The sequence below is a fragment of the Nicotiana tabacum genome, chromosome 20 (assembly GCF_000715075.1).
Source record: "Nicotiana tabacum cultivar K326 chromosome 20, ASM71507v2, whole genome shotgun sequence".
Lineage (NCBI taxonomy): Eukaryota > Viridiplantae > Streptophyta > Magnoliopsida > Solanales > Solanaceae > Nicotiana > Nicotiana tabacum.
In genome coordinates this window covers 129,913,180-129,926,383 of record NC_134099.1, presented here as the reverse complement: position 1 = coordinate 129,926,383, position 13,204 = coordinate 129,913,180, and positions in this window count along the sequence as shown.

Below are 13,204 nucleotides of genomic sequence, written 5' to 3'. Positions count from 1 at the left end.
TTACCTTTTTACCCTTTTTATACTCTTTAATAATTATATAGCAATAACGTGTAAACAGCGGAAATTTCAATAAGCAGAAGAAATGCAGTAAACTATCTGAAATATGTATCTAATACAACTGTATGAGCCTCAACCACCTAGGACTGGTGTCACAGTTTCACAGACGATCTAAGAATACTATATACAAAGTCTGAAAGATAAAAGATACACTATTTCTGAACTAAAGAAATGAAATATGAGTAAAGGGATAGAGAGAGACGCCAGGACCTGCAGACGCCTGCAGGACTATCTTGGATCTCCGCGTGGACTGTAGGCAGCCTCCCAATCTACGGTCCAAAAATTGCTGCTCCGGAGTTTGCACACAGTGCAGAGTGTAGTATCAGCACAACCGACCTCATGTGTTGGTAAGTGCCTAACCTAACATCGGCGAAGTAGTGACGAGGCTAGGACCAGACTACCAAATAAACCTATGCAATTTAACTATATACAGTGGAAAAGAATAACAGTAATATACAGTCAAGTATGGGAGGGGTAACATGCTGCGGGGGAACTATCAGTTTAGAATAGAAAGACAACAGGTAATTGAAAGAAACAACATATATCGAATATCAATAAAGAACCAGAAATCAATAAGTGCACGGCATCACCCTTCGTACTTTTACTCTTGACCTCACCATAGCAATCATATAATGAAAATGTGCACGCACCACCCTTTGTGCTTGTACTCTCGTCCTCACCATATAATCAATGAAATCAACACGAAATGGTATATCGTGCGGCACAACATCACCCTTCGTGTTTTACACTCTTTCCTCGCAAATCATACACGACATCATCCTTCGTTCTTTAACACTCTCTCACCAAAATAATACACGGCATCACCCTTCGTGCTTTAACACTCTTCCTTACCCAAACAACAATCACACACAATAGGGCAAGTGAATAAATGAAACAACAATAAGAATCCTGGCAAGGGAACAATAGCTCAACAATCAAGTCCCGACAAGGGAACAACATCAAAAGAAATATCAACATCCCGGCAAGGGAGATAACATCAAAAGCAACAATATCCCGGCAAGGGAGTTAATATAATGATTCTCTTCTCTTTTTCACTTTTACTTCATAACTCACTTCCCAACTTTGGGCCAATGCTCTAAAAGGTTCAATTTCCGCTTATACTTTCACATTTCATTGTACAACTCGAGCCAACGCTCCTTAATGTTTAAATGTCACAATTACTTCCACAAACTTTGCCCAACAATAGAAATCATCATCAAAGCATGAATAATACAACGAAGCCATAATAATCACAATATAAGACTCACGGGCATGCTTGACACCAATGTATATATACTCGTCACCATGCCTATACGTCGTACTCGACAAATACCACATAGCAAATAGGACTCGACTCCTAATCCCTCAAGCTAAGGTTAGACCAAACACTTACCTCGATGCTACGAACACAATTCAAGTCTCTACTATTGCTTTACCTCTTTATTCCACCACCAATTCACTTGTATCTATCCACAAGTTACTTAATTACATCATTAAATGCTAAATGAATCAATTCTAATGCATGAAAATAAGTTTTCCAAAGTTTTACCCAAAAAGTCAAAATATTGCCCCTGGGCCCACATGGTCAAAACCCGATGTTCGAACCAAAACCTGATTACCCATTCCCTCACGAACTCAAATATATAATTTGTTTTGAAATCGGACCTCAAATTGAGGTTCAAATCCCCAATTTTTGAAAAACCTAGGTTCTACCCAAAACACTCAATTTCCCCTAAGAAAATCATTGATTTTGAGTTGAAATCATGTGAAAAAATGTTAATGATTGAAGGAAATGAGTTAAATTGACTTACAATCGATTTGGAAGAAGTGTTGTCTTAGAAAAATCGCCCAAAAGTGTTTTGGTTTTGAAAGAGTGTAAAAAATGAAAGATTTTCGGCTAAGTTATAAAATACGAGCCCGATACCATCAAATTTTAAACACCTTTCACTTCCAAAACTCGTAAACAATTCCAGAAAATAATTTTCTTTAAAAAATTTATTTCTCGGGCTTTGGACCTCAGAATTCGATTCCGAACATACACCCAAGTCCCATATTTTCCTACGAACCCTCCGGGATCGTCAAATCACGGGTCCGGGTCCGTTTACCCAAAATATTGACCGAAGTCAACTTAAACTCATTTTAAAGGCAAAATTCATCATTTTCACAGATTTACACAAAATGATTTTTCGGCTACACGCCCAGACTGCGCATGCAAATTGAGGTGATGCCGAAAGAGGGTTTTAAGGCCTCGAAACGCAGAAATTACATCTAAAATTTAAAATTTTAATTTTCCTTCTTTTAATTTTCTTTCATTTAGGTGGGGACGACCTCGAGCCTCTTTTGTGTTTATTTTCCTTTTCTGTGATTTTACCTTAATTTGAATGCTTTTAAAGCCAACTAGATCGAGTACGCAACCGTGACTTTCACGGGACTTGGGGAGTGCCTAACACCTTCTCCCCGAGTCAAATGAACCCCCTTACCCGAATCTTTGGTGCAGACTTTTTTTGGAGTACAAAGTGGTTTAAAAGGATTTTTTTTTAAAAACGATGACCTGGCACATCAAAACCAATGTCAGGTGGCGACTCTGAAAAATCCTTTTGAACACAAATTTATCACTTTTAATTAAAATCCCTTTTTGAGCTTACAAACCCTTTTATTATTTTTAAGAGGGTTAAGTGAGGTTACAAAAAAGGGGTATGACAGCTTTGGCGACTCTATTAGGGATTTGCAAGTTCGAGCTGATACTTGATCTTGTTGGCTTTTAGGATATTCGATTGAGGTGTTTGTTTTCTTTATTTGCTTTGTTTATTTAGTTTGTTTGTCTTATTTACCATTTTGTTGCTTATTTGTTTATCGCTTTTCCTTATGTGTTTACCGCTTTATAACTGTCATCATTTGCATAACCATAGATCTTCTTTCAGCAACAAGTCTCGGAGTGCGCGTCACGTGCATGAACTCTTTGTTGAGTCACCCTTATTTTAGGAGGGGGCCGTCGGACGTATGGAGTGGGTGGAAAGCTTGAGCAGCCACCATCGACCATACGCTCCTCCGATTTGCCTTGTTAGTGAACCCTAAACTTAGGTCAGCCTTTAGGTCATTTTTATTTGCATCATGTCATTTAGATCTAGCAGGGCTCGGTCTCAGGTACCGTGTCCCTTTGTATGAGGCCTATCCAAATTTTGTCAAAATGGGTTCGTGGCCCAAAATGACATTCAATCATCTCTATGAGTGACATGCTGCATTCTTTAAGAGTAAAAAAGTCATTTGGCGGACCAATAATGGTTGAGGGTATATAGATGAAGCAAGTAGGACCCAATTATATTTTTCTTTCACAACTTTTTCAAGAAAAAATCAAAAAATGAAAATTAAAAAATGCAAAAAGATTTTGCGGTTTCCCATCTTTTTCCAAAAATCAAAAAAAAAAGTTGAAAAAATATGGTTTTTCCAAATTAGTTGTAATTTTTTTAAAAGCTTTCTCTCATGTCCAATCTGCCCGAACTACGCATACCTGATTTTCGTCTTTCGGGCCGGGATACGTAGGCAGCCCACATAGGGTTCGATCTTTCTAATGAGTCTTAGGTTCTTGGCTTCACGGGGTCTTAGCCAAATCTTGCATGTTTAGCCATATTTGGCCACATCGGTCGTTTTTTGCAGAATAGGGCTATTCTCTCAAAATAGTTTGTTATCCCGTATCTTAGAGTCTTGTGTTTACAACAAGGTGTACTTTCAGTTTTAAGGTCCATTCCTGTTGAATTTGCATGTCTTGCCACTTTTGGCCACATCGGCCATTCTTGCAAAATGGGATCATTTTTGCAAAAGTGGTTCATTGACACATGTCTCAGAATCCTGAGTTCGCAACTAAGTGTCCCACTACCTTAAGGTCCATCCTTTTGAGTTTGCATCTTTAGCCATTTATGGCCATATCGGTCATTTTTGCAAAATAGGGCATTTTTGCAAATTAATTTTGGGCCATGATATTGGGAGTTTGAATCCATATAAGCCTTAGTGAGGCATTTTCAATGTCTATGAGGTCAATCTGTTGAGTTTACACTTCTAGCCACTCTTGGCCACATAGGTTAGTTTTCACAAATAGCCCAATCGTGTCTTGCATGTGTCCCATAAGAGGTGTTGTGGCATCGCATAGTGTCTTGAGTCGCTAACTCTGTTTGGTCTTATTTTTCTCATTCAGGTATGGATCAGTGTACCATAGCTCGAGCATGACAAATACCCTAGGACCACTGCATTCAGGAGCTGCTTAAAGATACTTTTATGTTTTGAGTCTGTCATTCATGTTGTCTTTTACTTTGTAGTTTTGTACAGTAATATCGAGTCTTTTGTTATATTACTTCCCATTTTGTATTTGAAAAATCAATTTTTTTTTGAAATATCCAAAAAGATTTTTTATTTTTTAGTTTATTTTATCCATTACTTTTCCAGAACTACGCTTGATCTGATTCATGAGGGACATAATACGTAGACAACCTACATAGGGTTCGATCGAATCATTATTAAAAAAAGAGGAAAAAAAGAAGGAAAAAAAAGAGAAAAGTTGTGGGATGTGAGAAATGAGAGGAAAGAAAAGAGTGACAATTAAAAAGAAAAGAGAGGAAGGAAAAGGAGCGAGCCAAGAAGTGCTAGAAAAGAAAGAAAAGAGAAAATTGAAATGAACAAAATTGGGATGATGCCAAATGACCTTATGACCCTCGAACCAATTCTAGAACCGTTAATTGTTGCTAGGGGTATTGCACGCAATGTGATATTTCTATCTGATAAATGCCCTAACGCTAACATGTTCGCTTTGTTTCGCTCCCCTTTGTTACTTTCATTGTTATTATAACAGAGGGTGGTTAGTTTGTGGCACTTTGGCGAGTCATCTGTACAACACAAGGTCAAAGAGCAAGGTAGACATGGCTAGCAAAGACTTGGACATAGGAGTTGTTGACCCGTCGAGGGAGTTTGCGGAGACGGAGTTTGAATTGAAAGAGGAGGTCCAAAGGTTGTAACAACAGATGGCAGAAATGTATCAGTCATGGATCAGGGGGCATCCTCCACCTTCATTCCCCACTAACTACACTGAAAACCCTGCAACTATCCCACCACTATCACAAGCCCAAGTTCTCACTACCGTTGATCTTTCCCCTCAACATGCACCGGGCTTTACCCCTTACCACAACAACCCTAACACTTCCTCCCACCTTTTCCATGCTCGACTAGCCAAAACAACCTCATACCCTGCTCCGACATCTGCTCATATTTTTGTACCCCTTACACAAGCTACCCTCCATCGATCCTCTAGTGATCCTGTATTCCAAGCTCCAGATACCCAATACTATGCCCCGGAACCCACCTTTAAAGTACCAGATCTTTACTCCTACACTCCTTACTTTGAGCCTCATGTTGAAGTTGAGAAACAACCCAAGAACGCATGGCAAGAGGAGATATTTAGGAAAGTAAAGAGTCTGGAGAAATCATTGAGAAACATGCAAGGGTTAGGAAGCTAGATGAGTGTGGCTTATAAGGATTTGTGTTTGTTCCCTGATGTCCAACTGCCCACCGGGTTCAAGATGCCCAAGCTTGACTTGTATGACGGACATGGGGATCCCGTAGCTCATCTGAGAGGTTATTGTAGTAAAATGAGAGGCGCCGGGGGAAAAGACGAATTACTAATGGCGTACTTCAACCAGAGTCTAAGTGGAGCAACTTTAGAATGGTATACCCGCCAGGACGCCAGCAAGTGGTACACATGGGACTATTTGGCTCAGGCCTTTACTCGACATTTTCAGTACAACATAGATATTGCCCCGGATCGCCTGTCCTTGGCCAAGATAGAGAAGAAACCCAATGAAAGTTTCAGGGAATATGGTTTCAAATGGAGAGAGCAAGCCACACGAGTTAATCCTCCGATGGAAGAAGATGAAATGGTCGAGTACTTTCTTCAAGCTCAAGAGCCTACTTACTTTGGGCATTTGATATCGCCTGTGGGTAAGCCTTTTATCGATGTGGTAAAAATGGACGAAATAGTAGAAGATGGGCTGAAGTCAAGCAAGATCATGAGCTATTCTGCCTTAAATGCCACAACACAAGCAATTCAGAACGACATAGGAAGCTTGCCGGGTCAGAAGAAAAATGATGATGTTGCCATGGTTGTCTCTGGATCATGACATGGCCCCACGGGTATGCCTCCCCAATATGCTCAGCCTCGACCCCAACCCCAACCCCAAACCTATCCCCGAGCTCCACAAAATCTACCTCAGTATTATCCTCCAAACAATGTCCGGTCATCTGTCCAACCACTGGTTCACTCCTTACGGCGAGCGCCAGCACCGCATAATACATTCTTGCCTTCACAACATTCCCGAGCACCTAATAACCCTAGAAAATAGGGGCATAGAGGGTAACAAAGGCAAAGAAGTAGTTTCACTCCTATCGGAGAATCCTACACAAACTTGTTTGAAAAGTTAAAACAATATGTCCTGATTGAGCCACTCCTTGGCTATACTTCGAACCCATATGCAAAAGGTTTTGATCCTACTGTATGGTGCATGTACCACTCTAATGTCCAAGGGTATAGCATTGAATATTGTCATGCTTTGAAAAGGGAGATAGAAAGAATGATTCAAGAAGGGATAATTGTGGTCCAGGACAGTGACATCCAGAACATCGCATAGAATCCCTTACATGCACATGATTATGCATACTTGTCTTCTGGTTTATTTTGTTGTCATTACATGATTATGCATACTTGTCTTCATCTCTTCAACTCACAACCCCTACACACCCTTAGAACCAAAAAACCCTAAAACGCCAATCTCCTTCATAGAAAACTAGTCGTCCACTCTCTTCCACCAATAACACCAGCCATTCCTCCATTAGTTAGGAATTCAAAACACGCTGAAGCAACGGTGAAACAGAAGCAGCGAGATCATCTCCTTCACATCCCCAAAAAAGCTGCCGCCTCCAGTCGCCCTAAGAACCTGTCGCCCACTCCTTCACCACCAATCACCAGCGGCTAGACCCCCTCATCTCTCACACAAAAGAGAACCCAACTAGCGAACATCAAAAACCAGAAAAAGCAAGTAACAGAGAAACAAAGGAAGGGAATGTTGAAAATAGAACATGATATTCTGGGGTTTTGGCTTTACTTCTCTGATTTCGTTTTAATTAAATGATATAATAAAATAAAAAAAAGAGATTTCAGTTAGTTTTATCTTCATTTTTTATTTCACATTAGAGATACATAATGAAAGTTTAGGCTATTCTTTGGGGTCTTGGTTCCCGAAATGGGTTGGAGTTGAAACTGGTGTTTGATCGTTGGAGTTGTCGTTCGAGGTGCGGTCCGTTGGTTTCATTCAGGTTGGATTTGTTGTTTCGAACTTCATTCATAAGGTCCATCTCTTTTCATCCCTTTTATTAATCCATAGATACATTTCGTGTTCCCGTGAGTTTGAACCTACTATAATTTTAATCTTGGTTAGCCTTACTGTCATTTTGTTTAAGTTGTTCTTTGAATGGTTGAATTGTATTTTATAATATCTATACACTTGTAAATGAAAACAAGAAGAGATTAGTTTGAATGGAAATGGCATCACTTTGAAGTGTTGGGTCAGGAAAATAATCCATGAAAAATCGAATTTGGCTCTTGGTCATAAACTATGAATCAAACTTAATATCATTTTATTTTATTCTTATTATTTTTGATCCCTAGTAATATGCTAGACCGACCACACTTGGGTAGGCAAGCCTTAGGATTTTTGTTGGATTTCGAGGTGAGAGGTCGTTCCCTTTAGTTAAATTTATCCGGAAAATATCCCGAAGGATTTGTACATATGTTATCACGGGGAATGCCCCGTAGTATTCTGTAATTGGAAGCCGTGGTGAACATCGTAGAAGAAGTAGCGTAAGATAATTTACAACTTTAATTTTCCTTCTTTTAATTTTCCTTCTTTTAATTTTCTTTCATTTAGGTGGGGATGACCTCGAGCCTCTTTTCTGTTTATTTTCCTTTTATGTGATTTTACCTCAATTTGAATGCTTTTAAAGCCAACTAGATTGAGTACGCAACCGTGACTTTCACGGGACTTGGGGAATGCCTAACACCTTCTCCCCGAGTCAAATGAACCCCTTTACCTGAATCTTTGGTGCAAACTTAGTTTTGGAGTACAAAGTATTTTAAAAGGAAAAACTATTTTTTATAAAAACGGTTACCTGGCACACCGAAACCAATGTCAGGTGGCGACTCTGAAAAATTCTTTTGAACATAATTTTATCACTTTTTAATTAAAAACCCTTTTTGAGCTTACAAATCCTTTTATTATTTTTAAGAGGGTTAAGTGAGGTTGTAAAAAAGGGGTGTGACACCTGGGGCCGTTGGTAGGGGCCGACGATATCCATTCCCCATTTCATGAAAGGCCATGGGGACTGAACTGAGTGAAGTTGTTCTTCGGGCTGATGAATCATCGGTGCAAACCTTTGACATTTATCACATTTTTTGATAAACTCCTTAGCATCTTTTTCCATGTTATCCCAGTAATACCCCGCTCTAATAATTTTGCGAATGAAAGACTCGGCGCCAGAGTGATTCCCACAAGTACCTTCATGAACTTCTCGTAGAACATAATCGGTGTTCCCCGGCCCTAAACATACCGCTAATGGTCCATTGAATGTCCTTTTGCATAACGTTCCATCTTCATCCAACGTGAACCTAGCAGCCTTGGTTCGCAGAGCCCTCGACTCTATGTGATCCGATGGTAGCTTTCCACTTTTCAAATACTCGATATACTTATTCCTCCAATCCCAAGTCAAACTTGTAGAATTTATTTCAAGATGACCCTCTTCGACCACAGATCTCGATAATTGGACGACGGTCCCCGGGACAATATCATTGTCTTCAACTGATGACCCCAAGTTGGCGAGTGCATCAGCCTCACTGTTCTGTTCTCGAGGCACATGGTCTAGAGTCCACTCCTTCAAGCGATGCAAGGTTACTTGTAATTTGTCCAAATATCTTTGCATCATATCATCTCGAACTTCAAAACTTTTGTTTACTTGATTTACGACCAACAGGGATTCGCACTTGGCTTCAATGACTTCTGCCCTTAGGCTTTTGGCTAACTCGAGACCTGCAATCATGGCCTCATACTCGGCCTCATTATTAGTCAACCTAGAGGTTTTAATAGATTGTCTAATAGTACTACTTGTTGGTGGTTTCAAAACAATGCTGAATCCGGATCCTTTCACATTTGAGGCACAGTCCGTGAAAAGGGTCCATATCCCCGATGATGTACCCAATTTTAGCAGAAGTTCTTTATCCACTTCGAGTACGAGGGTCGGCGTAAAATCGACCACGAACTCAGCTAAGATTTGAGACTTGATAGCTGTTCGGGATTGATATTCGATATCGTACCCACCAAGTTCGACTGCCCATTTGGCCAATCGGCCTGATAATTCGGGCTTATGCAAAACATTTCAGAGAGGATAAGTGGTTAATACACATATTGGATGACATTGAAAATATGGCTTTAACTTTCTAGATACACTTATTAATGCAAGTGCTAATTTTTCTAAGTGAGGGTATCTAGTTTCAGCATCTCCCAAAGTTCGACTCACATAATAAATAGGGAATTGCGTACTTTGCTCTTCTTGAACTAGTACTCCACTTACCGCTATCTTGGACACCGCCAAATATAAGTAAAGTTTTTCATCAACCTTCGGGGTGTGAAGCAAAGGTGGGCTCGATAATTACCGTTTTAAATCTTCTAAGGCTTGCTAGCATCCCGGGATCACTGCGAAATCCTTTCTTTTTTTGAGCAAGGAAAATAACCTATGACTTCGATCTGATGACCTCGAAATGAACCGACCCAAGGCAGCTATTTGTCCTGTTAGCCTTTGCATGGCTTTCATACTATCCACGATTATGATATCTTCGATGGCCTTGATCTTATCGGGGTTGATCTTGATTACCCGATTAGATACCATAAAGTCGAGGAACTTGCCCGAGCCGAATCCGAAGGCACATTTTTCTGGGTTAAGCTTCATGTTGTACTCCCTCAAGATTTTGAATATTTCCTGTAAATGAGTTAAATGGTCCTCTGCGCGTAGGGACTTGACCAACATATCGTCGATGTAAACTTCCATCGATTTACCTATCTGTTGCTCAAACATTTTGTTAACTAGGCGTTGGTACGTAGCTCCTACATTTTTAGCCCAAAAGGCATTACGTTGTAACAATAAGTTTTGAACTTAGTGATTAAACGAGGTCTTCTCCTGGTCCCCCGAGTTCATCTGAATCTGATTGTACCCAAAGTAGGCATCAAGAAAGGTAAGGATCTTATGGCCGGCCGTGACATCGATCGTGCGGTCGATGTTAGGCAATGGAAAAGAGTCGTAGGGCATGCCTTGTTTAAATCCTTATAATATACGTACATTCTAAGTTTGTTTCCCTTTTTAGGAACTACGACCATGTTGGCTAACCACTCAGGGTATTTTACTTCCCGAATAGACCCTATTTTAAGAAGTTTGGTTACCTCATCCTTTATGAATGCATGCTTTACCTCGGACTGGGCCCTTCTCTTTTGCTTCACTGGTTTGAACCTGGGGTCGATGATTAGCCGATGTGTTGTTATTTCCGGTGGGATCCATGTCATATCTAAATGGGACCAGGCAAATCAAATCCATATTATCGATAAGAAATTGAATGAGTTTTTTTCTGAGTTCGGGGGTTAACCCCGTTCCCAGGTATACCTTTTTCTCGGGCATGTACTCGATCAATATGACTTGTTCCAGTTCCTCGACCGTTGATTTGGTTGCGTCTGACTCTTCGGGAACAACGAAGGTTCGAGGAGTAAGGAAATCCTCTTCTTCTTCTTCGATTACCTGTTCCTCCGGCTCAATCTGTATGGGATCGGTGATTGCTATTTAGATGCCTGTTTATCTTTGGCCCCCGATTTTTCGAGGTCGAAGGCATTGGTATCGACATCACTTCATCGATTGCAAACATTTCCTTTGCAGCGTGTTATTATCCATAAACTGTTTTCACACCATCTCTTTTGGGAATTTCATCATCTGATGAAAGGTTGAAGGTACTGCCTTCATGTTGTGGATCCATGGCCTCCCGAGAAGTGCATTGTACCTCATGTAGCCTTGACATGGAATTTTGTATCTTGGATGGTCCCGGCCACATTCACTAGTAGGATTATCTCCCCCTTTGTTGTTTCGCTTGCCATGCTGAAGCCGTTTATGACTCGAGATGTAGGCATACTTTGATCCTGTAGGCCGAGCTGCTCTACGACCCTCGATCTGATTATGTTTGCTGAGCTACCTGTATCCACTATAACATGTTTAACTTGAATTTTATTTAACAAAATAGAAATTACCAAGGCGTCATTGTGCAGCTGAGATATGCCTTTCGCTTCATCGTCGTTGAACGATAGGATGCCCTCAGGCACATAGCTCTGAGTCCGCTTTTCTCTGGTGATCGACAAATTGGTGCGTTTGAATATAGGCCCTTGAGGAACATTGACACCACCAACAATCATATGGATTACATGTTGCGGTTCTTCCTACTCATTTTTTGTTTGCATCTCTCTCCCTGAAGTGGTTCTTAGCTCGATCAATGAGAATCTCTCGAAGATGACCCTCATTGAACAATCGACTACCTCTTCCCTCAGCTGCCTGCAGTCTTCGGTCTTGTGCTCAGGTGTGCCATGATATTTAAATATCAAGTTTGGATTCCTTTGAGAAGGATCGGTTTGTATCGGCCTGTGCCACCTGGTATCTTTGATTCTCCCATTAGCTGACACGATCCCCGATGCATCTACGCTGAAGTTATACTCCAACAACCGAAGTGCTTCACCGAGGTCGGTATATTTGTCAAAACCATTCTGACTCATGAGTCCCCGGGAGCTTTGACCTCGATCATTTCTTCGATCATTCCGAGGAGCATTACGCCCCAAACCGTTGTTTCTCCGATCGACATACGGCTGAGACCGTTCCTTGTTTGATCTTGATTCCCAGTCTGTATCCCTCGAGGGCTTAGCTTCCAATCTATTATGATGAACTGAAACTGAAGGGGCTCCCAACTGGTCGTCCTCGACTCTAATCTTCGATTGGTAACTATTATGTACGTCCAACCACGTCACAGCTAGATACTCGATCCGATTCTGCTTCAATTGTCGAGAAGCGATCGAACTCCGCTCATTCAAACCCTTCATAAAAGCTTGTACTGCCCAATCATCCGAGACCGGTGGTAATTCTATTTGCTCCATTTGAAATCGGGATACGAACTCCCTTAGCATCTCATCGTTCCTCTGCCTTATCTGAAAAACTTCTGATTTCCTTGTCTCCACCTTTATGGCCCCGACGTGTGCTTTTATGAAGGTTTCTGATAACATAACAAACGAATCGATAGAGTTCAGGGGAAAGTTGTGATACCAAATCATGGCTCCCTTAGACATTTCAGCAATACTGATTCGATCTCATCATCATTCAAGTCGTTTCCTTTAATCCCGCAAGTATACGAGGTAATATGTTTGTCGGGATCGGTTGTTCCATTGTATTTAGGTATATCAAGCATGCGAAACTTTTTTAGGAATGGGCTTCAGAGCCGCACTCGGAGGAAACGACTTTTGTATGAACTTTTTGGCATCCAAACCTTTCAAGACCGGAGGTGCCCCCGGTATTTGATCCACACGGGAGTTATAAGTCTCCACTTTTTTGTCATTATCCCTAATCTTCTTTTCCTCGGACTCGATTCTCTTGGTGAGTTTCTCGAGCATCCTCATAATTGTGGGATTAGTCCCCGAGCCGTTAGCGCTTGATCTTTCCGGTATCGGTTTAGTACGTCAAGTGTTTCCTGGTTCGACTATACTTGGAGTTTTGTGCTGACTTTGAAGTTGGGCGATATCAATCTGTTGAGCTTGTAACATCTCGAATATTACTTGGAGGCTGACTCCCCTGTCTCATATACCCTGTGTTCCTTAGCTACCAGATCTGACTTCCCTACATACACTTGCTCCAGGGTTTGCGCCTAGATTTGCATTCAAAGCAATGTGTGAACTAACATCAACTGGTTCCACATTTGGCACTTCCCCAGGGTTTATTGGTGGTACATCGATCCATGGAGCAATTACGTTGTCATTTTCTCCGTGGA